General features: G+C 41.6%; 8 non-coding genes across 8 annotated transcripts; all 8 read left to right on the top strand.

Annotated features, from left to right (window-relative positions):
• Positions 1 to 288: 288 nt before the first annotated feature.
• On the top strand, positions 289 to 361 carry TRNAM-CAU (transfer RNA methionine (anticodon CAU)). Its single transcript has one exon. It is a non-coding gene; the product is annotated as a tRNA-Met (tRNA).
• A 3,329-nt stretch (positions 362 to 3,690) lies between these two features.
• Positions 3,691 to 3,763, top strand: TRNAM-CAU (transfer RNA methionine (anticodon CAU)). Its single transcript has one exon. It is a non-coding gene; the product is annotated as a tRNA-Met (tRNA).
• A 1,628-nt stretch (positions 3,764 to 5,391) lies between these two features.
• TRNAM-CAU (transfer RNA methionine (anticodon CAU)) lies at positions 5,392 to 5,464 on the top strand. Its single transcript has one exon. It is a non-coding gene; the product is annotated as a tRNA-Met (tRNA).
• Positions 5,465 to 8,793: 3,329 nt separating this feature from the next.
• On the top strand, positions 8,794 to 8,866 carry TRNAM-CAU (transfer RNA methionine (anticodon CAU)). The gene has a single exon. It is a non-coding gene; the product is annotated as a tRNA-Met (tRNA).
• Positions 8,867 to 10,494: 1,628 nt separating this feature from the next.
• TRNAM-CAU (transfer RNA methionine (anticodon CAU)) lies at positions 10,495 to 10,567 on the top strand. The gene has a single exon. It is a non-coding gene; the product is annotated as a tRNA-Met (tRNA).
• Positions 10,568 to 12,195: 1,628 nt separating this feature from the next.
• Positions 12,196 to 12,268, top strand: TRNAM-CAU (transfer RNA methionine (anticodon CAU)). The gene has a single exon. It is a non-coding gene; the product is annotated as a tRNA-Met (tRNA).
• Positions 12,269 to 13,896: 1,628 nt separating this feature from the next.
• On the top strand, positions 13,897 to 13,969 carry TRNAM-CAU (transfer RNA methionine (anticodon CAU)). Its single transcript has one exon. It is a non-coding gene; the product is annotated as a tRNA-Met (tRNA).
• A 1,627-nt stretch (positions 13,970 to 15,596) lies between these two features.
• On the top strand, positions 15,597 to 15,669 carry TRNAM-CAU (transfer RNA methionine (anticodon CAU)). Its single transcript has one exon. It is a non-coding gene; the product is annotated as a tRNA-Met (tRNA).
• Positions 15,670 to 18,764: the final 3,095 nt, after the last annotated feature.

The following is an 18,764-nucleotide window of genomic DNA, read 5'->3' as shown; positions in this document are numbered from 1 at the left end:
GCAAAAGTCATAATGCATCGCCAATGTTAAGTATTTTTGTTGCAAAGTGAAAATCTACCAGAAACATTTTTGATTGAAAAACACGTGTCAGTCTTTGAATGGTGGCAGTAGCTAAGATAAAGATGCATTCCCATACCGGGAGTCGAACCCAGGCCACCTGGGTGAGAGCCAGGAATCCTAACCGCTAGACCATATGGGAAAAGATGCACTAATGTCTCAGTGACATTATGAAAAAAAAAAGTTTTCTGCTATGCACAATAAACTTCTGCAGATCTGCAGGTACAGCTTGCCTCGTTAGCGCAGTAGGTAGCGCGTCAGTCTCATAATCTGAAGGTCGTGAGTTCGAGCCTCACACGGGGCACTGTTCCCTCCTTTTCTCGAGAGATTTTGTCACCAACTTAGAACTTTTCCATTCAATTCTACAACTTTTTCCATTAGAAAGGAAATGGGAATCCAAATAACTTACCGGACCCATGAGTTGTTGAGTCCCTTGACACTTTAGTGTAAAAAGGGGTGGTTGAGAATGAGTTGAGCTACGAATCCAAATTGAATCTTGTGTGAAGGGTCAGAATGAAGTGCCAAAACGCGGGCGTTCAGCATTTTTGCCTGAAAAAAACAAATCCTACTTGAAATACGTTTGACTAAAAAACACACGTCAGTTTTTGAATGTTGGCAGCGGTGCAGAAAAGGATGCGTTCCCATACCAGTAGTCGAACTCGGGCCGCCTGGGTGAAAACCAGGAATCCTAACCGCTAGACCATATGGGAGAAGATGTACTGCCAGCTCACTTACAATATGAAAAAAAAGAGGTGTACTGCTTTGCACAAGCAACTTCCGCAGATTATTACGTGCATTTTGCCTCGTTAGCGCAGCAGGTAGCGCGTCAGTCTCGTAATCTGAAGGTCATGAGTTCGATTCTCACATGGGGCACTGGTACCATGTTTCCTTAACTGATTTTGCCACCATCTTGGCTAGAGAGTCACAGCTCTTTTCCATTCAGTAGCAAAACATCACCAATTGATGGAAGGGGAGCTCCAATGACAAACAGGGATAAAGGCTTGTTGAGTCCCTTAACACCCAGGAATTAAAAGTGAGAGATATGAATGGTTTGAGATATGACATCAAATAAGCTTTTGTGCAAATAAATATCCAAAAAACCTGGTGGTCTGCATTTTTGGCTGCAAAGAGCAGTTCCAACCTAAACTGATTCTGTCTGCAAGGCACGTGTTGGCTTTGGAATGTGGACACTAGTCCCCAAAAAAAAGTCTCTCCCATAGCAGGAATCGAACCAGTCAACCAGGAATACTAACTAAGTCTTTCTCCACATGGTGTAAGCAGTACAGTAAACAGCAAGACAGGTGTAAAAAAAAAAAAAAAAAAAAAAAAAGAGTGTTTTGCTTTGAATACAAAACATCAACATTACAAGAGCTGAAACACGCTACATGGTCAAGGTTTTTGGCACGTCAGTTGAATAATTTGAAGATCATGAGTTTTTTGCTCACACGTGGCATCCTCCTTTTCTCAAGAGATTTTGTCACTAACTCTGAACTTTCCAATTCAGTTCTAAACTGTTTCCGATTAGAAAGAACATGGGAGCCCTAATGACAGACAGGACACATGGCTTGTTGTGTCCCTTGACACTTTTGTGTATAACTGTGTAGTTGAAAAAGGCTTAAGCTATGAAACAAAAGGAAATCTTTTGCAAAAGTCATAATGCATCGCCAATGTTAAGTATTTTTGTTGCAAAGTGAAAATCTACCAGAAACATTTTTGATTGAAAAACACGTGTCAGTCTTTGAATGGTGGCAGTAGCTAAGATAAAGATGCATTCCCATACCGGGAGTCGAACCCAGGCCACCTGGGTGAGAGCCAGGAATCCTAACCGCTAGACCATATGGGAAAAGATGCACTAATGTCTCAGTGACATTATGAAAAAAAAAAGTTTTCTGCTATGCACAATAAACTTCTGCAGATCTGCAGGTACAGCTTGCCTCGTTAGCGCAGTAGGTAGCGGGTCAGTCTCATAATCTGAAGGTCGTGAGTTCGAGCCTCACACGGGGCACTGTTCCCTCCTTTTCTCGAGAGATTTTGTCACCAACTTAGAACTTTTCCATTCAATTCTACAACTTTTTCCATTAGAAAGGAAATGGGAATCCAAATAACTTACCGGACCCATGAGTTGTTGAGTCCCTTGACACTTTAGTGTAAAAAGGGGTGGTTGAGAATGAGTTGAGCTACGAATCCAAATTGAATCTTGTGTGAAGGGTCAGAATGAAGTGCCAAAACGCGGGCGTTCAGCATTTTTGCCTGAAAAAAACAAATCCTACTTGAAATACGTTTGACTAAAAAACACGCGTCAGTTTTTGAATGTTGGCAGCGGTGCAGAAAAGGATGCGTTCCCATACCAGTAGTCGAACTCGGGCCGCCTGGGTGAAAACCAGGAATCCTAACCGCTAGACCATATGGGAGAAGATGTACTGCCAGCTCACTTACAATATGAAAAAAAAGAGGTGTACTGCTTTGCACAAGCAACTTCCGCAGATTATTACGTGCATTTTGCCTCGTTAGCGCAGCAGGTAGCGCGTCAGTCTCGTAATCTGAAGGTCATGAGTTCGATTCTCACATGGGGCACTGGTACCATGTTTCCTTAACTGATTTTGCCACCATCTTGGCTAGAGAGTCACAGCTCTTTTCCATTCAGTAGCAAAACATCACCAATTGATGGAAGGGGAGCTCCAATGACAAACAGGGATAAAGGCTTGTTGAGTCCCTTAACACCCAGGAATTAAAAGTGAGAGATATGAATGGTTTGAGATATGACATCAAATAAGCTTTTGTGCAAATAAATATCCAAAAAACCTGGTGGTCTGCATTTTTGGCTGCAAAGAGCAGTTCCAACCTAAACTGATTCTGTCTGCAAGGCACGTGTTGGCTTTGGAATGTGGACACTAGTCCCCAAAAAAAAGTCTCTCCCATAGCAGGAATCGAACCAGTCAACCAGGAATACTAACTAAGTCTTTCTCCACATGGTGTAAGCAGTACAGTAAACAGCAAGACAGGTGTAAAAAAAAAAAAAAAAAAAAAAAAAGAGTGTTTTGCTTTGAATACAAAACATCAACATTACAAGAGCTGAAACACGCTACATGGTCAAGGTTTTTGGCACGTCAGTTGAATAATTTGAAGATCATGAGTTTTTTGCTCACACGTGGCATCCTCCTTTTCTCAAGAGATTTTGTCACTAACTCTGAACTTTCCAATTCAGTTCTAAACTGTTTCCGATTAGAAAGAACATGGGAGCCCTAATGACAGACAGGACACATGGCTTGTTGAGTCCCTTGACACTTTTGTGTAAAACTGTGTAGTTGAAAAAGGCTTAAGCTATGAAACAAAAGGAAATCTTTTGCAAAAGTCATAATGCATCGCCAATGTTAAGTATTTTTGTTGCAAAGTGAAAATCTACCAGAAACATTTTTGATTGAAAAACACGTGTCAGTCTTTGAATGGTGGCAGTAGCTAAGATAAAGATGCATTCCCATACCGGGAGTCGAACCCAGGCCACCTGGGTGAGAGCCAGGAATCCTAACCGCTAGACCATATGGGAAAAGATGCACTAATGTCTCAGTGACATTATGAAAAAAAAAAGTTTTCTGCTATGCACAATAAACTTCTGCAGATCTGCAGGTACAGCTTGCCTCGTTAGCGCAGTAGGTAGCGCGTCAGTCTCATAATCTGAAGGTCGTGAGTTCGAGCCTCACACGGGGCACTGTTCCCTCCTTTTCTCGAGAGATTTTGTCACCAACTTAGAACTTTTCCATTCAATTCTACAACTTTTTCCATTAGAAAGGAAATGGGAATCCAAATAACTTACCGGACCCATGAGTTGTTGAGTCCCTTGACACTTTAGTGTAAAAAGGGGTGGTTGAGAATGAGTTGAGCTACGAATCCAAATTGAATCTTGTGTGAAGGGTCAGAATGAAGTGCCAAAACGCGGGCGTTCAGCATTTTTGCCTGAAAAAAACAAATCCTACTTGAAATACGTTTGACTAAAAAACACGCGTCAGTTTTTGAATGTTGGCAGCGGTGCAGAAAAGGATGCGTTCCCATACCAGTAGTCGAACTCGGGCCGCCTGGGTGAAAACCAGGAATCCTAACCGCTAGACCATATGGGAGAAGATGTATTGCCAGCTCACTTACAATATGAAAAAAAAGAGGTGTACTGCTTTGCACAAGCAACTTCCGCAGATTATTACGTGCATTTTGCCTCGTTAGCGCAGCAGGTAGCGCGTCAGTCTCGTAATCTGAAGGTCATGAGTTCGATTCTCACATGGGGCACTGGTACCATGTTTCCTTAACTGATTTTGCCACCATCTTGGCTAGAGAGTCACAGCTCTTTTCCATTCAGTAGCAAAACATCACCAATTGATGGAAGGGGAGCTCCAATGACAAACAGGGATAAAGGCTTGTTGAGTCCCTTAACACCCAGGAATTAAAAGTGAGAGATATGAATGGTTTGAGATATGACATCAAATAAGCTTTTGTGCAAATAAATATCCAAAAAACCTGGTGGTCTGCATTTTTGGCTGCAAAGAGCAGTTCCAACCTAAACTGATTCTGTCTGCAAGGCACGTGTTGGCTTTGGAATGTGGACACTAGTCCCCAAAAAAAAGTCTCTCCCATAGCAGGAATCAAACCAGTCAACCAGGAATACTAACTAAGTCTTTCTCCACATGGTGTAAGCAGTACAGTAAACAGCAAGACAGGTGTAAAAAAAAAAAAAAAAAAAAAAAAAGAGTGTTTTGCTTTGAATACAAAACATCAACATTACAAGAGCTGAAACACGCTACATGGTCAAGGTTTTTGGCACGTCAGTTGAATAATTTGAAGATCATGAGTTTTTTGCTCACATGTGGCATCCTCCTTTTCTCAAGAGATTTTGTCACTAACTCTGAACTTTCCAATTCAGTTCTAAACTGTTTCCGATTAGAAAGAACATGGGAGCCCTAATGACAGACAGGACACATGGCTTGTTGAGTCCCTTGACACTTTTGTGTAAAACTGTGTAGTTGAAAAAGGCTTAAGCTATGAAACAAAAGGAAATCTTTTGCAAAAGTCATAATGCATCGCCAATGTTAAGTATTTTTGTTGCAAAGTGAAAATCTACCAGAAACATTTTTGATTGAAAAACACGTGTCAGTCTTTGAATGGTGGCAGTAGCTAAGATAAAGATGCATTCCCATACCGGGAGTCGAACCCAGGCCACCTGGGTGAGAGCCAGGAATCCTAACCGCTAGACCATATGGGAAAAGATGCACTAATGTCTCAGTGACATTATGAAAAAAAAAAGTTTTCTGCTATGCACAATAAACTTCTGCAGATCTGCAGGTACAGCTTGCCTCGTTAGCGCAGTAGGTAGCGCGTCAGTCTCATAATCTGAAGGTCGTGAGTTCGAGCCTCACACGGGGCACTGTTCCCTCCTTTTCTCGAGAGATTTTGTCACCAACTTAGAACTTTTCCATTCAATTCTACAACTTTTTCCATTAGAAAGGAAATGGGAATCCAAATAACTTACCGGACCCATGAGTTGTTGAGTCCCTTGACACTTTAGTGTAAAAAGGGGTGGTTGAGAATGAGTTGAGCTACGAATCCAAATTGAATCTTGTGTGAAGGGTCAGAATGAAGTGCCAAAACGCGGGCGTTCAGCATTTTTGCCTGAAAAAAACAAATCCTACTTGAAATACGTTTGACTAAAAAACACACGTCAGTTTTTGAATGTTGGCAGCGGTGCAGAAAAGGATGCGTTCCCATACCAGTAGTCGAACTCGGGCCGCCTGGGTGAAAACCAGGAATCCTAACCGCTAGACCATATGGGAGAAGATGTACTGCCAGCTCACTTACAATATGAATAAAAAGAGGTGTACTGCTTTGCACAAGCAACTTCCGCAGATTATTACGTGCATTTTGCCTCGTTAGCGCAGCAGGTAGCGCGTCAGTCTCGTAATCTGAAGGTCATGAGTTCGATTCTCACATGGGGCACTGGTACCATGTTTCCTTAACTGATTTTGCCACCATCTTGGCTAGAGAGTCACAGCTCTTTTCCATTCAGTAGCAAAACATCACCAATTGATGGAAGGGGAGCTCCAATGACAAACAGGGATAAAGGCTTGTTGAGTCCCTTAACACCCAGGAATTAAAAGTGAGAGATATGAATGGTTTGAGATATGACATCAAATAAGCTTTTGTGCAAATAAATATCCAAAAAACCTGGTGGTCTGCATTTTTGGCTGCAAAGAGCAGTTCCAACCTAAACTGATTCTGTCTGCAAGGCACGTGTTGGCTTTGGAATGTGGACACTAGTCCCCAAAAAAAAGTCTCTCCCATAGCAGGAATCGAACCAGTCAACCAGGAATACTAACTAAGTCTTTCTCCACATGGTGTAAGCAGTACAGTAAACAGCAAGACAGGTGTAAAAAAAAAAAAAAAAAAAAAAAAAGAGTGTTTTGCTTTGAATACAAAACATCAACATTACAAGAGCTGAAACACGCTACATGGTCAAGGTTTTTGGCACGTCAGTTGAATAATTTGAAGATCATGAGTTTTTTGCTCACACGTGGCATCCTCCTTTTCTCAAGAGATTTTGTCACTAACTCTGAACTTTCCAATTCAGTTCTAAACTGTTTCCGATTAGAAAGAACATGGGAGCCCTAATGACAGACAGGACACATGGCTTGTTGAGTCCCTTGACACTTTTGTGTAAAACTGTGTAGTTGAAAAAGGCTTAAGCTATGAAACAAAAGGAAATCTTTTGCAAAAGTCATAATGCATCGCCAATGTTAAGTATTTTTGTTGCAAAGTGAAAATCTACCAGAAACATTTTTGATTGAAAAACACGTGTCAGTCTTTGAATGGTGGCAGTAGCTAAGATAAAGATGCATTCCCATACCGGGAGTCGAACCCAGGCCACCTGGGTGAGAGCCAGGAATCCTAACCGCTAGACCATATGGGAAAAGATGCACTAATGTCTCAGTGACATTATGAAAAAAAAAAGTTTTCTGCTATGCACAATAAACTTCTGCAGATCTGCAGGTACAGCTTGCCTCGTTAACGCAGTAGGTAGCGCGTCAGTCTCATAATCTGAAGGTCGTGAGTTCGAGCCTCACACGGGGCACTGTTCCCTCCTTTTCTCGAGAGATTTTGTCACCAACTTAGAACTTTTCCATTCAATTCTACAACTTTTTCCATTAGAAAGGAAATGGGAATCCAAATAACTTACCGGACCCATGAGTTGTTGAGTCCCTTGACACTTTAGTGTAAAAAGGGGTGGTTGAGAATGAGTTGAGCTACGAATCCAAATTGAATCTTGTGTGAAGGGTCAGAATGAAGTGCCAAAACGCGGGCGTTCAGCATTTTTGCCTGAAAAAAACAAATCCTACTTGAAATACGTTTGACTAAAAAACACACGTCAGTTTTTGAATGTTGGCAGCGGTGCAGAAAAGGATGCGTTCCCATACCAGTAGTCGAACTCGGGCCGCCTGGGTGAAAACCAGGAATCCTAACCGCTAGACCATATGGGAGAAGATGTACTGCCAGCTCACTTACAATATGAATAAAAAGAGGTGTACTGCTTTGCACAAGCAACTTCCGCAGATTATTACGTGCATTTTGCCTCGTTAGCGCAGCAGGTAGCGCGTCAGTCTCGTAATCTGAAGGTCATGAGTTCGATTCTCACATGGGGCACTGGTACCATGTTTCCTTAACTGATTTTGCCACCATCTTGGCTAGAGAGTCACAGCTCTTTTCCATTCAGTAGCAAAACATCACCAATTGATGGAAGGGGAGCTCCAATGACAAACAGGGATAAAGGCTTGTTGAGTCCCTTAACACCCAGGAATTAAAAGTGAGAGATATGAATGGTTTGAGATATGACATCAAATAAGCTTTTGTGCAAATAAATATCCAAAAAACCTGGTGGTCTGCATTTTTGGCTGCAAAGAGCAGTTCCAACCTAAACTGATTCTGTCTGCAAGGCACGTGTTGGCTTTGGAATGTGGACACTAGTCCCCAAAAAAAAGTCTCTCCCATAGCAGGAATCGAACCAGTCAACCAGGAATACTAACTAAGTCTTTCTCCACATGGTGTAAGCAGTACAGTAAACAGCAAGACAGGTGTAAAAAAAAAAAAAAAAAAAAAAAAAGAGTGTTTTGCTTTGAATACAAAACATCAACATTACAAGAGCTGAAACACGCTACATGGTCAAGGTTTTTGGCACGTCAGTTGAATAATTTGAAGATCATGAGTTTTTTGCTCACACGTGGCATCCTCCTTTTCTCAAGAGATTTTGTCACTAACTCTGAACTTTCCAATTCAGTTCTAAACTGTTTCCGATTAGAAAGAACATGGGAGCCCTAATGACAGACAGGACACATGGCTTGTTGAGTCCCTTGACACTTTTGTGTAAAACTGTGTAGTTGAAAAAGGCTTAAGCTATGAAACAAAAGGAAATCTTTTGCAAAAGTCATAATGCATCGCCAATGTTAAGTATTTTTGTTGCAAAGTGAAAATCTACCAGAAACATTTTTGATTGAAAAACACGTGTCAGTCTTTGAATGGTGGCAGTAGCTAAGATAAAGATGCATTCCCATACCGGGAGTCGAACCCAGGCCACCTGGGTGAGAGCCAGGAATCCTAACCGCTAGACCATATGGGAAAAGATGCACTAATGTCTCAGTGACATTATGAAAAAAAAAAGTTTTCTGCTATGCACAATAAACTTCTGCAGATCTGCAGGTACAGCTTGCCTCGTTAGCGCAGTAGGTAGCGCGTCAGTCTCATAATCTGAAGGTCGTGAGTTCGAGCCTCACACGGGGCACTGTTCCCTCCTTTTCTCGAGAGATTTTGTCACCAACTTAGAACTTTTCCATTCAATTCTACAACTTTTTCCATTAGAAAGGAAATGGGAATCCAAATAACTTACCGGACCCATGAGTTGTTGAGTCCCTTGACACTTTAGTGTAAAAAGGGGTGGTTGAGAATGAGTTGAGCTACGAATCCAAATTGAATCTTGTGTGAAGGGTCAGAATGAAGTGCCAAAACGCGGGCGTTCAGCATTTTTGCCTGAAAAAAACAAATCCTACTTGAAATACGTTTGACTAAAAAACACACGTCAGTTTTTGAATGTTGGCAGCGGTGCAGAAAAGGATGCGTTCCCATACCAGTAGTCGAACTCGGGCCGCCTGGGTGAAAACCAGGAATCCTAACCGCTAGACCATATGGGAGAAGATGTACTGCCAGCTCACTTACAATATGAAAAAAAAGAGGTGTACTGCTTTGCACAAGCAACTTCCGCAGATTATTACGTGCATTTTGCCTCGTTAGCGCAGCAGGTAGCGCGTCAGTCTCGTAATCTGAAGGTCATGAGTTCGATTCTCACATGGGGCACTGGTACCATGTTTCCTTAACTGATTTTGCCACCATCTTGGCTAGAGAGTCACAGCTCTTTTCCATTCAGTAGCAAAACATCACCAATTGATGGAAGGGGAGCTCCAATGACAAACAGGGATAAAGGCTTGTTGAGTCCCTTAACACCCAGGAATTAAAAGTGAGAGATATGAATGGTTTGAGATATGACATCAAATAAGCTTTTGTGCAAATAAATATCCAAAAAACCTGGTGGTCTGCATTTTTGGCTGCAAAGAGCAGTTCCAACCTAAACTGATTCTGTCTGCAAGGCACGTGTTGGCTTTGGAATGTGGACACTAGTCCCCAAAAAAAAGTCTCTCCCATAGCAGGAATCGAACCAGTCAACCAGGAATACTAACTAAGTCTTTCTCCACATGGTGTAAGCAGTACAGTAAACAGCAAGACAGGTGTAAAAAAAAAAAAAAAAAAAAAAAAAGAGTGTTTTGCTTTGAATACAAAACATCAACATTACAAGAGCTGAAACACGCTACATGGTCAAGGTTTTTGGCACGTCAGTTGAATAATTTGAAGATCATGAGTTTTTTGCTCACACGTGGCATCCTCCTTTTCTCAAGAGATTTTGTCACTAACTCTGAACTTTCCAATTCAGTTCTAAACTGTTTCCGATTAGAAAGAACATGGGAGCCCTAATGACAGACAGGACACATGGCTTGTTGAGTCCCTTGACACTTTTGTGTAAAACTGTGTAGTTGAAAAAGGCTTAAGCTATGAAACAAAAGGAAATCTTTTGCAAAAGTCATAATGCATCGCCAATGTTAAGTATTTTTGTTGCAAAGTGAAAATCTACCAGAAACATTTTTGATTGAAAAACACGTGTCAGTCTTTGAATGGTGGCAGTAGCTAAGATAAAGATGCATTCCCATACCGGGAGTCGAACCCAGGCCACCTGGGTGAGAGCCAGGAATCCTAACCGCTAGACCATATGGGAAAAGATGCACTAATGTCTCAGTGACATTATGAAAAAAAAAAGTTTTCTGCTATGCACAATAAACTTCTGCAGATCTGCAGGTACAGCTTGCCTCGTTAGCGCAGTAGGTAGCGCGTCAGTCTCATAATCTGAAGGTCGTGAGTTCGAGCCTCACACGGGGCACTGTTCCCTCCTTTTCTCGAGAGATTTTGTCACCAACTTAGAACTTTTCCATTCAATTCTACAACTTTTTCCATTAGAAAGGAAATGGGAATCCAAATAACTTACCGGACCCATGAGTTGTTGAGTCCCTTGACACTTTAGTGTAAAAAGGGGTGGTTGAGAATGAGTTGAGCTACGAATCCAAATTGAATCTTGTGTGAAGGGTCAGAATGAAGTGCCAAAACGCGGGCGTTCAGCATTTTTGCCTGAAAAAAACAAATCCTACTTGAAATACGTTTGACTAAAAAACACACGTCAGTTTTTGAATGTTGGCAGCGGTGCAGAAAAGGATGCGTTCCCATACCAGTAGTCGAACTCGGGCCGCCTGGGTGAAAACCAGGAATCCTAACCGCTAGACCATATGGGAGAAGATGTACTGCCAGCTCACTTACAATATGAAAAAAAAGAGGTGTACTGCTTTGCACAAGCAACTTCCGCAGATTATTACGTGCATTTTGCCTCGTTAGCGCAGCAGGTAGCGCGTCAGTCTCGTAATCTGAAGGTCATGAGTTCGATTCTCACATGGGGCACTGGTACCATGTTTCCTTAACTGATTTTGCCACCATCTTGGCTAGAGAGTCACAGCTCTTTTCCATTCAGTAGCAAAACATCACCAATTGATGGAAGGGGAGCTCCAATGACAAACAGGGATAAAGGCTTGTTGAGTCCCTTAACACCCAGGAATTAAAAGTGAGAGATATGAATGGTTTGAGATATGACATCAAATAAGCTTTTGTGCAAATAAATATCCAAAAAACCTGGTGGTCTGCATTTTTGGCTGCAAAGAGCAGTTCCAACCTAAACTGATTCTGTCTGCAAGGCACGTGTTGGCTTTGGAATGTGGACACTAGTCCCCAAAAAAAAGTCTCTCCCATAGCAGGAATCGAACCAGTCAACCAGGAATACTAACTAAGTCTTTCTCCACATGGTGTAAGCAGTACAGTAAACAGCAAGACAGGTGTAAAAAAAAAAAAAAAAAAAAAAAAAGAGTGTTTTGCTTTGAATACAAAACATCAACATTACAAGAGCTGAAACACGCTACATGGTCAAGGTTTTTGGCACGTCAGTTGAATAATTTGAAGATCATGAGTTTTTTGCTCACACGTGGCATCCTCCTTTTCTCAAGAGATTTTGTCACTAACTCTGAACTTTCCAATTCAGTTCTAAACTGTTTCCGATTAGAAAGAACATGGGAGCCCTAATGACAGACAGGACACATGGCTTGTTGAGTCCCTTGACACTTTTGTGTAAAACTGTGTAGTTGAAAAAGGCTTAAGCTATGAAACAAAAGGAAATCTTTTGCAAAAGTCATAATGCATCACCAATGTTAAGTATTTTTGTTGCAAAGTGAAAATCTACCAGAAACATTTTTGATTGAAAAACACGTGTCAGTCTTTGAATGGTGGCAGTAGCTAAGATAAAGATGCATTCCCATACCGGGAGTCGAACCCAGGCCACCTGGGTGAGAGCCAGGAATCCTAACCGCTAGACCATATGGGAAAAGATGCACTAATGTCTCAGTGACATTATGAAAAAAAAAAGTTTTCTGCTATGCACAATAAACTTCTGCAGATCTGCAGGTACAGCTTGCCTCGTTAGCGCAGTAGGTAGCGCGTCAGTCTCATAATCTGAAGGTCGTGAGTTCGAGCCTCACACGGGGCACTGTTCCCTCCTTTTCTCGAGAGATTTTGTCACCAACTTAGAACTTTTCCATTCAATTCTACAACTTTTTCCATTAGAAAGGAAATGGGAATCCAAATAACTTACCGGACCCATGAGTTGTTGAGTCCCTTGACACTTTAGTGTAAAAAGGGGTGGTTGAGAATGAGTTGAGCTACGAATCCAAATTGAATCTTGTGTGAAGGGTCAGAATGAAGTGCCAAAACGCGGGCGTTCAGCATTTTTGCCTGAAAAAAACAAATCCTACTTGAAATACGTTTGACTAAAAAACACACGTCAGTTTTTGAATGTTGGCAGCGGTGCAGAAAAGGATGCGTTCCCATACCAGTAGTCGAACTCGGGCCGCCTGGGTGAAAACCAGGAATCCTAACCGCTAGACCATATGGGAGAAGATGTACTGCCAGCTCACTTACAATATGAAAAAAAAGAGGTGTACTGCTTTGCACAAGCAACTTCCGCAGATTATTACGTGCATTTTGCCTCGTTAGCGCAGCAGGTAGCGCGTCAGTCTCGTAATCTGAAGGTCATGAGTTCGATTCTCACATGGGGCACTGGTACCATGTTTCCTTAACTGATTTTGCCACCATCTTGGCTAGAGAGTCACAGCTCTTTTCCATTCAGTAGCAAAACATCACCAATTGATGGAAGGGGAGCTCCAATGACAAACAGGGATAAAGGCTTGTTGAGTCCCTTAACACCCAGGAATTAAAAGTGAGAGATATGAATGGTTTGAGATATGACATCAAATAAGCTTTTGTGCAAATAAATATCCAAAAAACCTGGTGGTCTGCATTTTTGGCTGCAAAGAGCAGTTCCAACCTAAACTGATTCTGTCTGCAAGGCACGTGTTGGCTTTGGAATGTGGACACTAGTCCCCAAAAAAAAGTCTCTCCCATAGCAGGAATCGAACCAGTCAACCAGGAATACTAACTAAGTCTTTCTCCACATGGTGTAAGCAGTACAGTAAACAGCAAGACAGGTGTAAAAAAAAAAAAAAAAAAAAAAAAAGAGTGTTTTGCTTTGAATACAAAACATCAACATTACAAGAGCTGAAACACGCTACATGGTCAAGGTTTTTGGCACGTCAGTTGAATAATTTGAAGATCATGAGTTTTTTGCTCACACGTGGCATCCTCCTTTTCTCAAGAGATTTTGTCACTAACTCTGAACTTTCCAATTCAGTTCTAAACTGTTTCCGATTAGAAAGAACATGGGAGCCCTAATGACAGACAGGACACATGGCTTGTTGAGTCCCTTGACACTTTTGTGTAAAACTGTGTAGTTGAAAAAGGCTTAAGCTATGAAACAAAAGGAAATCTTTTGCAAAAGTCATAATGCATCGCCAATGTTAAGTATTTTTGTTGCAAAGTGAAAATCTACCAGAAACATTTTTGATTGAAAAACACGTGTCAGTCTTTGAATGGTGGCAGTAGCTAAGATAAAGATGCATTCCCATACCGGGAGTCGAACCCAGGCCACCTGGGTGAGAGCCAGGAATCCTAACCGCTAGACCATATGGGAAAAGATGCACTAATGTCTCAGTGACATTATGAAAAAAAAAAGTTTTCTGCTATGCACAATAAACTTCTGCAGATCTGCAGGTACAGCTTGCCTCGTTAGCGCAGTAGGTAGCGCGTCAGTCTCATAATCTGAAGGTCGTGAGTTCGAGCCTCACACGGGGCACTGTTCCCTCCTTTTCTCGAGAGATTTTGTCACCAACTTAGAACTTTTCCATTCAATTCTACAACTTTTTCCATTAGAAAGGAAATGGGAATCCAAATAACTTACCGGACCCATGAGTTGTTGAGTCCCTTGACACTTTAGTGTAAAAAGGGGTGGTTGAGAATGAGTTGAGCTACGAATCCAAATTGAATCTTGTGTGAAGGGTCAGAATGAAGTGCCAAAACGCGGGCGTTCAGCATTTTTGCCTGAAAAAAACAAATCCTACTTGAAATACGTTTGACTAAAAAACACACGTCAGTTTTTGAATGTTGGCAGCGGTGCAGAAAAGGATGCGTTCCCATACCAGTAGTCGAACTCGGGCCGCCTGGGTGAAAACCAGGAATCCTAACCGCTAGACCATATGGGAGAAGATGTACTGCCAGCTCACTTACAATATGAAAAAAAAGAGGTGTACTGCTTTGCACAAGCAACTTCCGCAGATTATTACGTGCATTTTGCCTCGTTAGCGCAGCAGGTAGCGCGTCAGTCTCGTAATCTGAAGGTCATGAGTTCGATTCTCACATGGGGCACTGGTACCATGTTTCCTTAACTGATTTTGCCACCATCTTGGCTAGAGAGTCACAGCTCTTTTCCATTCAGTAGCAAAACATCACCAATTGATGGAAGGGGAGCTCCAATGACAAACAGGGATAAAGGCTTGTTGAGTCCCTTAACACCCAGGAATTAAAAGTGAGAGATATGAATGGTTTGAGATATGACATCAAATAAGCTTTTGTGCAAATAAATATCCAAAAAACCTGGTGGTCTGCATTTTTGGCTGCAAAGAGCAGTTCCAACCTAAACTGATTCTGTCTGCAAGGCACGTGTTGGCTTTGGAATGTGGACACTAGTCCCCAAAAAAAAGTCTCTCCCATAGCAGGAATCAAACCAGTCAACCAGGAATACTAACTAAGTCTTTCTCCACATGGTGTAAGCAGTACAGTAAACAGCAAGACAGGTGTAAAAAAAAAAAAAAAAAAAAAAAAGAGTGTTTTGCTTTGAATACAAAACATCAACATTACAAGAGCTGAAACACGCTACATGGTCAAGGTTTTTGGCACGTCAGTTGAATAATTTGAAGATCATGAGTTTTTTGCTCACATGTGGCATCCTCCTTTTCTCAAGAGATTTTGTCACTAACTCTGAACTTTCCAATTCAGTTCTAAACTGTTTCCGATTAGAAAGAACATGGGAGCCCTAATGACAGACAGGACACATGGCTTGTTGAGTCCCTTGACACTTTTGTGTAAAACTGTGTAGTTGAAAAAGGCTTAAGCTATGAAACAAAAGGAAATCTTTTGCAAAAGTCATAATGCATCGCCAATGTTAAGTATTTTTGTTGCAAAGTGAAAATCTACCAGAAACATTTTTGATTGAAAAACACGTGTCAGTCTTTGAATGGTGGCAGTAGCTAAGATAAAGATGCATTCCCATACCGGGAGTCGAACCCAGGCCACCTGGGTGAGAGCCAGGAATCCTAACCGCTAGACCATATGGGAAAAGATGCACTAATGTCTCAGTGACATTATGAAAAAAAAAAGTTTTCTGCTATGCACAATAAACTTCTGCAGATCTGCAGGTACAGCTTGCCTCGTTAGCGCAGTAGGTAGCGCGTCAGTCTCATAATCTGAAGGTCGTGAGTTCGAGCCTCACACGGGGCACTGTTCCCTCCTTTTCTCGAGAGATTTTGTCACCAACTTAGAACTTTTCCATTCAATTCTACAACTTTTTCCATTAGAAAGGAAATGGGAATCCAAATAACTTACCGGACCCATGAGTTGTTGAGTCCCTTGACACTTTAGTGTAAAAAGGGGTGGTTGAGAATGAGTTGAGCTACGAATCCAAATTGAATCTTGTGTGAAGGGTCAGAATGAAGTGCCAAAACGCGGGCGTTCAGCATTTTTGCCTGAAAAAAACAAATCCTACTTGAAATACGTTTGACTAAAAAACACACGTCAGTTTTTGAATGTTGGCAGCGGTGCAGAAAAGGATGCGTTCCCATACCAGTAGTCGAACTCGGGCCGCCTGGGTGAAAACCAGGAATCCTAACCGCTAGACCATATGGGAGAAGATGTACTGCCAGCTCACTTACAATATGAATAAAAAGAGGTGTACTGCTTTGCACAAGCAACTTCCGCAGATTATTACGTGCATTTTGCCTCGTTAGCGCAGCAGGTAGCGCGTCAGTCTCGTAATCTGAAGGTCATGAGTTCGATTCTCACATGGGGCACTGGTACCATGTTTCCTTAACTGATTTTGCCACCATCTTGGCTAGAGAGTCACAGCTCTTTTCCATTCAGTAGCAAAACATCACCAATTGATGGAAGGGGAGCTCCAATGACAAACAGGGATAAAGGCTTGTTGAGTCCCTTAACACCCAGGAATTAAAAGTGAGAGATATGAATGGTTTGAGATATGACATCAAATAAGCTTTTGTGCAAATAAATATCCAAAAAACCTGGTGGTCTGCATTTTTGGCTGCAAAGAGCAGTTCCAACCTAAACTGATTCTGTCTGCAAGGCACGTGTTGGCTTTGGAATGTGGACACTAGTCCCCAAAAAAAAGTCTCTCCCATAGCAGGAATCGAACCAGTCAACCAGGAATACTAACTAAGTCTTTCTCCACATGGTGTAAGCAGTACAGTAAACAGCAAGACAGGTGTAAAAAAAAAAAAAAAAAAAAAAAAAGAGTGTTTTGCTTTGAATACAAAACATCAACATTACAAGAGCTGAAACACGCTACATGGTCAAGGTTTTTGGCACGTCAGTTGAATAATTTGAAGATCATGAGTTTTTTGCTCACACGTGGCATCCTCCTTTTCTCAAGAGATTTTGTCACTAACTCTGAACTTTCCAATTCAGTTCTAAACTGTTTCCGATTAGAAAGAACATGGGAGCCCTAATGACAGACAGGACACATGGCTTGTTGAGTCCCTTGACACTTTTGTGTAAAACTGTGTAGTTGAAAAAGGCTTAAGCTATGAAACAAAAGGAAATCTTTTGCAAAAGTCATAATGCATCGCCAATGTTAAGTATTTTTGTTGCAAAGTGAAAATCTACCAGAAACATTTTTGATTGAAAAACACGTGTCAGTCTTTGAATGGTGGCAGTAGCTAAGATAAAGATGCATTCCCATACCGGGAGTCGAACCCAGGCCACCTGGGTGAGAGCCAGGAATCCTAACCGCTAGACCATATGGGAAAAGATGCACTAATGTCTCAGTGACATTATGAAAAAAAAAAGTTTTCTGCTATGCACAATAAACTTCTGCAGATCTGCAGGTACAGCTTGCCTCGTTAACGCAGTAGGTAGCGCGTCAGTCTCATAATCTGAAGGTCGTGAGTTCGAGCCTCACACGGGGCACTGTTCCCTCCTTTTCTCGAGAGATTTTGTCACCAACTTAGAACTTTTCCATTCAATTCTACAACTTTTTCCATTAGAAAGGAAATGGGAATCCAAATAACTTACCGGACCCATGAGTTGTTGAGTCCCTTGACACTTTAGTGTAAAAAGGGGTGGTTGAGAATGAGTTGAGCTACGAATCCAAATTGAATCTTGTGTGAAGGGTCAGAATGAAGTGCCAAAACGCGGGCGTTCAGCATTTTTGCCTGAAAAAAACAAATCCTACTTGAAATACGTTTGACTAAAAAACACACGTCAGTTTTTGAATGTTGGCAGCGGTGCAGAAAAGGATGCGTTCCCATACCAGTAGTCGAACTCGGGCCGCCTGGGTGAAAACCAGGAATCCTAACCGCTAGACCATATGGGAGAAGATGTACTGCCAGCTCACTTACAATATGAATAAAAAGAGGTGTACTGCTTTGCACAAGCAACTTCCGCAGATTATTACGTGCATTTTGCCTCGTTAGCGCAGCAGGTAGCGCGTCAGTCTCGTAATCTGAAGGTCATGAGTTCGATTCTCACATGGGGCACTGGTACCATGTTTCCTTAACTGATTTTGCCACCATCTTGGCTAGAGAGTCACAGCTCTTTTCCATTCAGTAGCAAAACATCACCAATTGATGGAAGGGGAGCTCCAATGACAAACAGGGATAAAGGCTTGTTGAGTCCCTTAACACCCAGGAATTAAAAGTGAGAGATATGAATGGTTTGAGATATGACATCAAATAAGCTTTTGTGCAAATAAATATCCAAAAAACCTGGTGGTCTGCATTTTTGGCTGCAAAGAGCAGTTCCAACCTAAACTGATTCTGTCTGCAAGGCACGTGTTGGCTTTGGAATGTGGACACTAGTCCCCAAAAAAAAGTCTCTCCCATAGCAGGAATCGAACCAGTCAACCAGGAATACTAACTAAGTCTTTCTCCACATGGTGTAAGCAGTACAGTAAACAGCAAGACAGGTGTAAAAAAAAAAAAAAAAAAAAAAAAAGAGTGTTTTGCTTTGAATACAAAACATCAACATTACAAGAGCTGAAACACGCTACATGGTCAAGGTTTTTGGCACGTCAGTTGAATAATTTGAAGATCATGAGTTTTTTGCTCACACGTGGCATCCTCCTTTTCTCAAGAGATTTTGTCACTAACTCTGAACTTTCCAATTCAGTTCTAAACTGTTTCCGATTAGAAAGAACATGGGAGCCCTAATGACAGACAGGACACATGGCTTGTTGAGTCCCTTGACACTTTTGTGTAAAACTGTGTAGTTGAAAAAGGCTTAAGCTATGAAACAAAAGGAAATCTTTTGCAAAAGTCATAATGCATCGCCAATGTTAAGTATTTTTGTTGCAAAGTGAAAAT

This window comes from Phyllobates terribilis, unplaced genomic scaffold (genome assembly GCF_046119375.1).
Source record: "Phyllobates terribilis strain yellow unplaced genomic scaffold, ASM4611937v1 Scaffold_11__3_contigs__length_659146591, whole genome shotgun sequence".
Taxonomy (NCBI): domain Eukaryota; kingdom Metazoa; phylum Chordata; class Amphibia; order Anura; family Dendrobatidae; genus Phyllobates; species Phyllobates terribilis.
The sequence above is the reverse complement of the archived record's forward strand: the minus strand, read 5'-3'. Positions and strand labels throughout refer to the sequence as shown.